Source organism: Acinonyx jubatus, chromosome D4 (genome assembly GCF_027475565.1).
Source record: "Acinonyx jubatus isolate Ajub_Pintada_27869175 chromosome D4, VMU_Ajub_asm_v1.0, whole genome shotgun sequence".
Lineage (NCBI taxonomy): Eukaryota > Metazoa > Chordata > Mammalia > Carnivora > Felidae > Acinonyx > Acinonyx jubatus.
In genome coordinates this window covers 89,665,210-89,676,860 of record NC_069391.1, presented here as the reverse complement: position 1 = coordinate 89,676,860, position 11,651 = coordinate 89,665,210, and the positions used below count along the sequence as shown (strand labels likewise).

At 54.3% G+C, this 11,651-nt stretch overlaps 1 long non-coding RNA gene across 1 annotated transcript; it reads left to right on the top strand.

The window, feature by feature from the left end:
* The first annotated feature begins 3,457 nt into the window (after positions 1-3,457).
* Positions 3,458-4,651, top strand: LOC128312021 (uncharacterized). The gene is made up of 3 exons (XR_008290779.1): positions 3,458-3,614; positions 4,168-4,431; positions 4,533-4,651. It is a non-coding gene; the product is annotated as an uncharacterized LOC128312021 (long non-coding RNA).
* Positions 4,652-11,651: the final 7,000 nt, after the last annotated feature.

The following is an 11,651-nucleotide window of genomic DNA, read 5'->3' as shown; positions in this document are numbered from 1 at the left end:
TGTGGACATTTTTCTCATCTATCGATATCAACCCAGGCACAGATGGGACCAGATTTCTTTCCTAAACGAGTTCGTCACATAGGAACCAACCTTTCCTTGGAGATGACATGTTGGAATTGACTTGGCCTCTTCCAGAGGCCGCCAGATGGGAAACGGATTTGGAAGGTGTCCCATGGAGGGACAGCCCTTGGCTTCTCCCCTGGGGGACTGGTGCGTGATCCGGGAGGGTTGGAAAGGGTGGGCTGGTGAACACGGTGGTGTGGAGTCGAGCACCAGAGCTGGAGCGCCGAGGAGACCATCGGGTTGGGCGTGAGCGGCTGTCACAGGCACAGCTGTGCTCAGTCCGAGGGTCAGCAGAGAAAGAACAGCGACAGCTCCCGCCAGGTGGGCACCCATGACCCCACCTCCCTGAAGCTCACCTCCCTCCGTGAGCAAAGCAGGTGCCGTGTGTCACTTCACAAAACACATTTGAAGAGAGCTGCTGCTCAAATTTCCCCCCTACCTTTTATTATACACATTTTCAAATATGCCAGAAGTTGAAATACTTCCATAGCACACACTCATCTCCCCGCACCCAAACCGACATTCGGCCCTACAGTGGTGGCTTTGTCACAAGCCTGCCCTGCCCTCTGTCCACAGTTTGACGCAGACATGAGTTAGTCTGTTTTCAATCATGGTATTTGATTCATTTTAAAATTTCAAAAGTAATTTAAAAAGGGCATGGGATCTTATTATTATCAAAAGGGGACACATTGAAACAAAATGAAGCTGAAGGCTGAGAGGGGCCATCATTACAGAAGACAGGGTGACCGAAGAAACACCACGGTGGTGGCCGCTCTGAGCTACACAAGTCTTCAGGTCAGCAGGTCAGCAGAGCCTTGGGCCATGTGCTGGGGGGTTGTGGTGGACCAGACAGGGGAGAGCAGGGGAGAAAAGGCATGAGGCCCAGAGACAGAAATGCAAGCTGGAAACCAGGCTGGTGGTCCCCCGGGGGTTTCTCCCTGAAAGGAGTGGACAGACAATGCAAGGCTGGCTTGGGGAGGCATGAGAAAGAGAGCCTTGTACCACACGAGGGGCCAAGGTAAGCAAAGGACTAGGAGGAGCCCAGGTGCTCTGGACTGGCCATCCAGTCCCTATCAACCCCCACAGTCCACGAGCCAGCTCCTGGTGACACACGTGGGCCCTGTGCATGGGAGGAATGGATGCTTTACTGTGTGGTGATGAGCTGGGTCTGGGGTGATAGCATGACCTGTTAGTGGCATAGGGCACATTCATTCATCGACCCATCCATCCATCCATCCACCCACCCACCCATCCACTTGTCCGTCCATCCATCCATCCATCCGCCATCCACCCACCCACCCATCTGCTTGTCCATCCATCCGTCCATCCGTCCATCCGTCCACCTGTCCATCAGTCCATCCACCCACCCATCTATCTGTCCATCCATCCATCCACTTGTCCATCCATCCACATATCCATCCATCCATCCATCCATCCATCCACCCATCCATCCCCCATCCACCCACCCATCCACCACCCACCCATCCATCCACCCATCCACTTGTCCATCCATCCACATATCCATCCATCCATCCACCCATCCACTTGTCCATCCATCCGTCCATCTGTCCACCTGTCCATCAGTCCATCCACCCACCCATCCACCTGTCCATCCATCCATCCACTTGTCCATCCATCCACATATCCATCCATCCATCCATCCATCCATCCATCCATCCATCCACCCATCCACTTGTCCATCCATCCACATATCCATCCATCCATCCATCCATCCATCCATCCATCCATCCACCCATCCACTTGTCCATCCATCTGTCCATCTGTCCACCTGTCCATCTGTCCATCCACCCACCCACCCAACCATCCATCCACCCATCCGCTTGTCCATCCATCTGTCCATCTGTCCACCTGTCCATCCACGCACCTGTCCATCCATCCATCCATTTGTCCATCTATCTATCCATCCATCCATCCATCCACCTGTCCATCCATCCATCCATCCATCCATCCATCCATCTGTCCACCCATCCATCCATCTATCCACCTGTCCATCCATCCATCCATTTGTCCATCTATCTATCCATCCCCCATCCACCCACCCATCCATCACCCACCCATCCATCCACCCATCCACTTGTCCACCCATCCGTCCATCTGTCCACCTGTCCATCCGTCCATCCACCCACCCACCCATCCATCCATCCACCCATCCACTTGTCCATCCATCCATCCATCCGTCTACCTGTCCATCCACCATCCACCATCCACCCACCTACCCACCCAACCATCCATCCACCCATCTGCTTGTCCATCCATCTGTCCATCTGTCCACCTGTCCATCCACCCACCTGTCCATCCATCCATCCATCTGTCCATCCATCCATCACAGAGACCTTGTCACAAGGGAAAGTTCTGATAAATGACTATACACTGTGAGATTATGTTATCAACTCATGGCCTTAGATACTCTTACTTTTCTTCTTTACTTTGTTTTGAGGTCTTAAGATGAAACATCCTGTGGGTGTCTTTCCCAGAAGCGAGCAGGGGAAGAAGAGGTGAGCTCTCATCCCGTGCAAAAGCCAGGGATGGGGAAGAAGACTGGGGCCACCCTGAATGTGGTTGGGGGAGTTTTGTGTGTCCCCATCTCATGTTGCCAAAAAGCACTCCAAGCTGGCAGACGTCATTCCTTGTATCTAATTGTGACGAAATCAACATTTGTTCCCTAAACAAACGATGCTTCCAGAATACATAAAGTTGCTTTGTGTGTGGCCATTATTAAAGTACCATGAAAACTTGCCTTTGTTGTCTTGGATGTGCAAAGCCAATATAGCTTATTTTTTTAGTAACAGATTGGGAGGTCCTTATGGGATCCTACCTCAGTGGGTAAAGGGGAGATGGGTTCTTTTTAAAGTTTATTTATTTATTTTGAGAGGGAGACTAGGGGAGGGGCAGAGAGAGGAGAGAGAGAATCCCAAGGAAGAGAAAGAAAAGTCAGCATGGAGACTGACGTGGGGCTCGATCCCACATCCTAGGATCGTGACCTGAGCCGAAATCAAGGGTTGGACACTTAACCGACAGAGCCTCCGAGGTGCCCCGGGGAGATGGGTGTTAATCATCGTGCTCAGGTTGCCCAGAAGAAAACTCAGAAGCAAGGAGGGGAGAGCAGGTAGTTTATTTGAGAAGTCATCCAGGAAGGTGGGAAAGGCAGGCACCAGGGGACCGTGTGCTGCCAACGCCTTAAACTTCATGGGTCCTAGAGCTCAGCCCCGTGGGGGAGCTCTGCTCCAGCTACCCCTCCTGGACTTGGAGGGGGCTGGGGCGTAAATCCGAGGACATGCCCACCCCGCTGAGCGCCACGGACACTTCCTGCCCCTTCCATGTGTGCTCACAGTGAGCCCCGCCCCCGCACCGCAGGAGGGGACTCGAGCAGGATGCTGACAAAGCCTACCGCACTGGCACATTACGATGCAAGTTCACAATATCAGCATCCCGTTAGATAAGCTAGGCCGTGTTGACGAAGGTCTTTTTGAGAAAGTGCTTCTGGATTTCTGCTCTTTTCCCTTCTTCTCTCCGATATGACAGCGAGGCAGGTACATTTTCGAGGGCTCCTGCTAAGGGAGACAGGGCATTGGATCTGGTGCCCTTGAAATCCCGCCTGGTTTCTCCTTCTCATGGGCTTGTCTGTGGATGCTGGTCCCGTCTGGCTTCCCGGGGGTGTGTCCACACCTCCCGCTGCTGTCCTCGGTTCCAGCCTTTTGTGCTGCCCCCTCCCCCTCCCCCCAGGCCCCGACATCCCAGAACATCGCTGGCTGGTCTCTGGGGTCCACTGTGCTTGACTGCATCCCTTCTCCAGGACACACGGGAACCTCTGGGCACCTTGGGGACACACAGGGTCACTGCATCAGGCTGGTTCATCTCTGCATCATCATCCACCAAAACGACTCTGTTTCACTGCTTCACTGGTGCACAGCGCTGGGGTTCTAAGTGGGGGACGTGTCCTGGGTCCACACTTTCTCTTTCCACCACCTAGCCTGCCTCCTCATGTCCCTGAGGGCCGGGGGAGAATGATGAGACGCATTTGCCTCTCTGCCCACGTCCTCCCTCTCTTTCTCTCTCTCTCTCTCTCTCTCTCTCTCTCTCCAGGAACCTGGAACGATGGAGGTTGCTTTATATCCTGTTCTCTCCAGCCTCGGCTAATGCTAAACCCGAAGGGTGCATTGCCAAGGTCAGACTCTCAACGGAAACTTAAAAGAAAAAAAAGGAGCATCCTTGGCTTACAAAACGAGTGCTTTGCTGCAAATCCTTTTCTGGATGGCGAGCGTAAGATCGAACCGTTCTTCCTACTTGTGTAGTGGCAGACCTGACTATCCTTGAAGCAAACGAATGCCTCCGCCAGAGAAAGGACCTGTCAGTACAAACCGATGAGGGCAAGACCCCGACATCAATATATTTCAGCAGCATTATTCCCGTTTCATTTCGCATTTAATTTTTATTTTTTTACTTTTTAGTGTTTGTTGTTGAGAGGGGGCGAGGGGCAGAGAGAGAGGGAGACACAGACTCCGAAGCCGGCTCCAGGCTCCGAGCTGTGAGCGCAGAGCCCAACGCGGGGTCAAACCCACAAATGGTGAGATCATGGCCCGAGTTGTTGTTGTTGTTGTTGTTTTTCTTTCTATACTTTCAGTTTGGAAAGTCGGTGGCAGTCAGAACGCTGGTCTCCTCGAGGAAGAGAAAACCAAGTCAAGCTGGTCTGAGTAGGGCTTCCCAGCTCGAGGAACGCTGTTGCGGCCCCTCCAGGGAACCACAGGACACGCTTCTCGCTGTCTCTGTCTTGGCCGTCAGCGGCCTCCCTTGGGGCCGGTGTGGCTCTGGTCCTTCCAGGCACCACATCCAGACAGGGCAACTTCCAGAGGGAGAGGGGGACGTTGTCCCGCGGCACCTCCCCCTCAAGTGTGAGGGGTGTGCCGCGGACCCTGGGGTGTGCACCCGGGCACTTCTTTTCAGGAGGGGAACCTCACTTTCCAGCTGCCCGGAGTGTTGACCGGTGAGGTCTCACCGCCCAGGCCCTCCCCAGGGATTGCACTTGTCCGAGGGGGGCCCCGTTTCTCGACAGCCTGCCCTTCCCTGGGTCCGAGCCCTGGGATGTCCCATCCGCAGTGACTGGCCCACGGGATAGGCTGGCATCTGTGCTTCCCACCCTGCCCCATCTTGTTTTCTTCTCTCCTCCTAGGGTTGCGTACTTGGGAGCACTCCCCGATAAACCTCTTGTGCACAAAACTCGGTTTCGGAATCTCCCTCCCACGGAACTCACTCGGAAAGAATTCGCACGAGGAGCGGTCCTGAGAAGCTGATTTATAACACCGTTCAGGGCAGAGACCCCCTGGCCCCCAGCTGGCCACGAGGACCCACCCGTGGGACTGGCCCTTGCTGGTCTGTGGCAGTGCGGTTGGGAGAAGCATTACCAGTGACAAAGTAGAACAGAGGAACCAGGGGAGAGAGTGCAGGGCCGCTCGCCTCTCCCATCCTCCTGGCTGCCAGACCAGTGACGGGGGTCAGGCACAGGTCACGCATAAGCCTGATGGAATCAGCCGCCACCAACCAAGGCTGACACGGCTTCTGTCGCCGCAGAAACCAGCCTGATGCTTGAACACGGCGTATCCCTCAGACGAACGCGCCGCTTGGTGGTGAGTTGATTACGTTGGATCCCTTCCACCCTCGAAGGGGACAAACTCATCTTGACTGAAATGGACTTCTATTCTAGTTAAAGGTTTGACTTCCTTGTCTGTGAAGCCTCAGCTTCGGATGCCTTACCGAAAAGTCTCAGACAGAGGGGCCCTCTTGACCACAGATGAGGTGCCTTGGCAGTGGGCACACAAGCGTGGCAAGGCTTGGCACTCGCCGCATCACCGGGAGCAGATGGCCCAATGGAACCATCACAAAGGCTCGGGAAGGCCCAGCAGCGGTACCAGCTTGGACATGACGCCCTGCAGGGATGGGGTGCCACCCTCCAGGACGCATAATCGGTGCGCGGCGCTGGGTCCCCGGTGGCTGGAGCACGTGTATGGGAACCAAGGGGGGTAGCAAGCACGCACCTGTTCGCCATGAGTCCCGTGGCCCACCTGGGGAATAGTCTGGGTTTCTGTTTCCAGCACCTTCAGGTTGTGTGGTTCTGGGCATCATATTCCCAGAGGAGAGGTGTCCACCCGGGGTCACAGCACCCCGGCAGGGTCGCTGGCCCTGACCGTCAGGAGGTAGGCTGCTTCACGCGTGGAGGAGGGCAGAAACAAGGTGGGTCCCCGGGGCATCCCCTGGGGCGCCACTGGGTGCTGCCTCACCTAACTTTGATGGCAGGTGGACAGACGTGGCACCCATGGCCCGAGCAGGTCTTGGCGGGAGAAGCTCAAACCCTCAGGGAAGCGGGTCTGGGTCACTGCACGGCGCCTGGCCCTCGGACTGGAGGCGGTGGTAGCCGGGAGCGGGGGCGGGGGTCTCGGATGGCTCGTGGAGGAGGGAGATTTAAGTATCGGTTGTGGCTGGGAGGCAAGTCGCAGTGTCTGGACTACGGCACCTCCCGCCAATTTTCTTGGGGCATTTTCCCCAGGAGGGAGATAAGCCGGAGAACACGGGAGTCCCGGCTCTCGGGTGGGTGGGTTACTACATGAGCTAGTGATCTGAGCCGTGCCGGGCACAGTGTCGTAGACGGTCGTGGGCGTCTCGATGACCCCGTGTGACCGAGGCTCTCCTTCTGTGCTGCCTGTGGCTCACCGCCCAGAAAGGGGTCACGAAGCCGGTGGCGCCCGCTCCCCGGGGACAGCCCACAGCAGTGACCAGGTGGCCTCCGAGGGCTCACCTCAGTCACACAGCGCCCCTGGGGTTGCCTGAGGTCTGTGTGAGGACTGTACCCTGGCCGAACTCCCCGGGGCCAGTTCTGACTCCCTCAGTTTCTCGTAGTTGCTGTTCCCAAGAACGCTCCTCGATAAATCACCTGCACACGAGCCTCCCTCCCTGAGTTCTTTTCCAGGGAACCCGCCGAAGCCATAACTCATGCCCGGAAATGTCCCCAAGGCAACACCTCTCCAGCCTGACTGGATAGAATTGAGTGTTGCACCTGTGCAACCGATCATTTGGGGGTGGGAGGGATGTCGGGGACAACCAAATGGCCACTCTCCGTGGGATGTCGGGAGTTGGTGACTAGCACGTAGACCTCCCAGAGATGCCCCCAGAGCTGCGTCTGTACAGAGATGGGTAGGATGGGGTGCTTGTGGCACGGAGCCTGTGGGCTGGCACCTGCTTCCCGGAGGAACAGAGCAGCAGCTGCTGTGGTCAGCGTGTGACACAAGGCTCGCTGGCCTGGCCCCATTTTGGAAGCCCCAAAACACGTGCGGGTGGATGTTGGCATTTCTAAGGGCTATCGTCACCCTCTGAGAAAATTAACCTCAAATCTTCGGTGCTTTCTTTTGTGAAGGACTTCCATTACATTTGATTCGAAAAGTCCCAGACAAACCCCGGGCTCGGGGCTCCTTCTGAATGAGAACTTGACTCTCGCGTTAGGATTCTAAGGGCACGGAGCGGGCAGTACTGCGTGTACCCTGGGACTCAAGTTCGAAGGATGTAATAACAGTTGTAGGAAAATAAAGCAAGGGATCTGCGGCCAAGTACATTCGGAAATGGCGTGGTTGACAAGGGAGAGAGGTCTCTCTTTTCCACGGGCTCTCGTCGCTACCTGTCCCACACAGCCCTGGGGGGGGGGGGGGGCTGCCGGTGACCTCAGGGCACCTCTGGTGGCCTCGGTGGTGTTCTCTTTTTGCAAGTTTGCAAGTGCTTATCAGCAACTCCCGGCACGCAGCCTGGTGTGGGCTGCGCGGGCCATTCTCCCTGTGGTGCACAACACGATTGAGTTTTGTACCCCCGCTGTGAGCAGGAGAAGCCCGGAGTAACAGAAACCCCCACCGGGTACTTCCTGCCAGACGGGGGGCTTGCAACTCTCCTGGGTGCCGTCCCTTTCCCAGCCTGGGATCCGAATCAGAGGATTCTTCGTTCAATTCCGTGCCCACCGGTGTTCTCTCTCAGAGCCAAGGAGAAATGTGGCTGAGTCACAGCCGGCATGAGAAACTCCTGCTGACTCAGTTGGAGTAACCTCCGTGAACGGGGCTCTCACTTCTCGCCAGGACACGCTGCCCGGAATGCCTGCCAGAGCCTCTATTTTAGGTTTGTCTTGTTTTTGTCTCTTGGCAGTGTATTCAATCAGGATATTCGTAGGAATGGCGAGTGCTTAAGAAAATCAACAACGGGTGTCTTGAAAAATTCTTAAAGATCCAGTAGTTTAACTCGACACGCAGACCCCCACCGATGAGAAGCGCGTTCTCAACCGTGCGTATTATTATAACTGGATGCAATGAAAACTGAGTTATATTAGGTACGGTTTGCTGGAGGCTCTGAGTCTTTTGATTCCCTTCTGGCATTTTCGGTCCCTTCGTGCGCCTCTGTGAACTGTTGCAAGTTTCAACGACTTCGGGCAAGGGCGTGGGGTACGGGAGCATCAGAGCCGCCGTCCCACAGTGGGGTTTGAGGATGGCCATCGGGAGGGACGGCAGAACAGGCTGTCGTGGGCGGCATGTGCAAAGGGAGGCCCGGGAAACGGAGCTACCTTGGAGGAAGACGCAAATGCAGTTTGCTAACAAGGCTCCTCCTCGCACCCCTAAGCAGGTCACGGAAATAGCCCCCAAGTGCAAACAAGGCTACAAGGTTGGTTCTAGATGTCTCGTGACCTGAGAACGCCCCGTGTTGCCCAATGCGCTACTTGTCCTCTCGGATCTGGTCCCAGGATGTTATTTCGAGCAAGGTCTTGTAACTGCTGGCTTGGAGGGGGGGCTCTAGCGTGTCCCCGGTGCCCCCAGTTTTGCACCTGCCGGGGAGTGCCGATCGAAGCCCGTCTCCAAGGCACACGGGGAGGGAAACCGAAGGAGCTGCTTCCTTCCTCTTGCTCATGCACAGTGGCTGGCGCACAGCGGGAGTCACATGGTGAGGTGTCAGCGTGCTGAGGCCCAGCAGAACTGGTACTGACAAACAAACAAGAGCCACACGCAGGGAAAGCACAGAATGTCTCTGGGCATCCTCTCCCACAAAAATACAGTCCTGCCGGAAGTGATCAGGAAGCTAAGGTGAATGTTTTCGAGGAGACAGACACGAAGGCCTTCCCAGTGTCAGTGAACGAGCTGGGGACACGGGGCCTGGATGACCAGGTACTGAGTGCCCCAGGGCTCGGTGCTGGGAAGCATGAGCAGACAATCCCTGCAATTCCCCTCCCCGCCCCCCCCCCCCCCCCCCCCGCCAAGAGGTCACCTACAGGAAGAGGGAGACTGGAGTCGTGTCCACAAACCACACTCTAACCTGGATCTACAGAAGGCCGTGAGTTCGTCTGAAGATTACTTCCCCATATGTTTTCTTCCTACTATTTTTTGCAAGTGTAAAAGATGGTTCCAGAATAAAAAAAAAATCCAGTGGACAATCTACAGAATCCCACGGTATCCTAAAATTTTACCAAACAACAGATATATGCCTACTTGGCCTTGAGCCAAGTAAATTGTGCATGCGAGGTCACCTTCTAGACGAAGGTGTCCATCATTAGGTAGTGTCAGAGAGGTGCCCCTGGCCCGTGCCTATGTGTGTGGACGGAATGTTTGCACGCCCCCATCCATACGTGAAAGCCCAACCCCCAAGTTAAATGCAGCCACACGGGTGGGGTCTTGACCCAATAGGATTAGTGTCCTTACACAAAGAGAAACCAGAGGACTCTCTCTCTGTCTCCATGCTCACAAGAGAGGTCATGTGAGCACATCGCAGCAGCCACCTATGAGCCCAGGGAATGAAACGTACCTTCCAGCCTCCGGAACCATAAGAAGCCAATCTCTGCCGTGGAAGCTGCCCGGTCTTACCGCCCGGTGGTATTTTGTCATGTGGCTGGGACAGACTAATGCAAGCATATCTCGCACCACCCACATGGTGCCTGGAGTGCTAACAGTGAATATAAGTACTCTGATCATAGATTTGTCGTTTAGCAATTGCTTGCTATGTGCTTGACATTGTTGGTCACCTTGGCCTTTACTTATTGCCCCTTGTGTTATGGTGTTGTTCCTTCCCTTTTATTTTTTTTTTAATTAAAAGTTTTTTCAATGTTTATTTATTTTTGAGAGAGAGAGAGAGAGGCAGAGAGAGAGGGAGACACAGAATCCGAAGCAGGCTCCAGGCTCTGAGCCGTCAGCACAGAGCCTGACGTGGGGCTCGAACTCATCAATTATGACATCATGACCTGAACCAGAGACAGGCTCTTAACTGACCGAGCCACCCGGGCACCCCAGTTTCCCTCCCTTTCCTTGGTGAGTTCTGGGCCATAATGGTAGGTAGCCTTGGGTGTCGCCATGAGGACACATGTGGTGTCAGGTGAGCTGACATAGTGTCACTGAGGAAGGCCCCCAGTAGAACCTGGCTACTGCTTGGTTTTCTCTGCTTCACTCTCTTAGGATTCACCCAACTTGGATGGGTTGTATTTCTGCTTCATTGCATACTGGGGGCGTGTAGAACCTTTGGGTAAAAGCTGATCACCTGTTTGCACATTAACCACCGTACATTTGGAACCGGCCCATCCCAATGGCGAACTGTGCCGTGGAGGCACTCATGTCACAGGAGTTGAAGGAACAGAAGGAAGGAAGTCCCATCTGGAGAGCTGACTTCCAGTGATACCACTTTTTTCCATACCCACCTCGTTTGAGCCTAGGAGATTCTAGAACCGTCTACCTTGAGGAGGTGATACTTTGCCTCACTCACTACCTGCTTACATCCCAATGGGAAGCTGAGCGGTACCTGGAAACAGGATATGCTGCCACATGTCCATCGCCATGGAAACTGTATTTCTCCCCCTGTGGTTACAGGTGGCCTATTTTGCATTGCCGTGTGGTTGACCCTACAGGACTGCTTGTTACGGGGCAGCATGGCTGTACCCATCGCATTTCTCCACACGAGACGCAAATTCTCCTGGGTAGGCACCAGTGCCGCCAGAAAACTTTTCAGGTGTGGCTTGAGCTTCAAAGTGGAGTCAATTTGCAGAAGGAGCCCTTAATCTGTGAACACAAGCCACTAATTTCCCCCTTCTTTTCTAAACACAGTCCCAGGGAGGGTGTGATTACCGGGCAGACACCAGTGCGGGTCGGCACCACTTTGCTGCAGAAGCCGAGTCTGATGGGTAGACCTATCAGCCGTCAGGGGTGCTAAAATTAGACTAAGAAGATCGGTGCTCCATTCTAGAATCAGTGACTAATCTGTCTATTATGTTGGGCCAGCAATTGAACAAGTAGTTTTTCCTCTCTTGATCTGCATCTAGATAAGAGCTGGAGAATTAGACCGGCCTCAGACATTGGGTCTAGAACAGGTTCAAGAACGAGGGCTCTCAAATCCATTGCCACCAATAGAAATTTGTCACCTGTAGCTTCAGGTACAGTTAATATGTTTTGTTAATGTATTTATTATGTTTGTTTATTAAAATACATTTATTACGTTAATACGCTAATATACTTTCTCCGTTCCTATGTCATCTGCCACTCCTCCCTTCAGTCTTATCTTCTCCCATCCTGCTC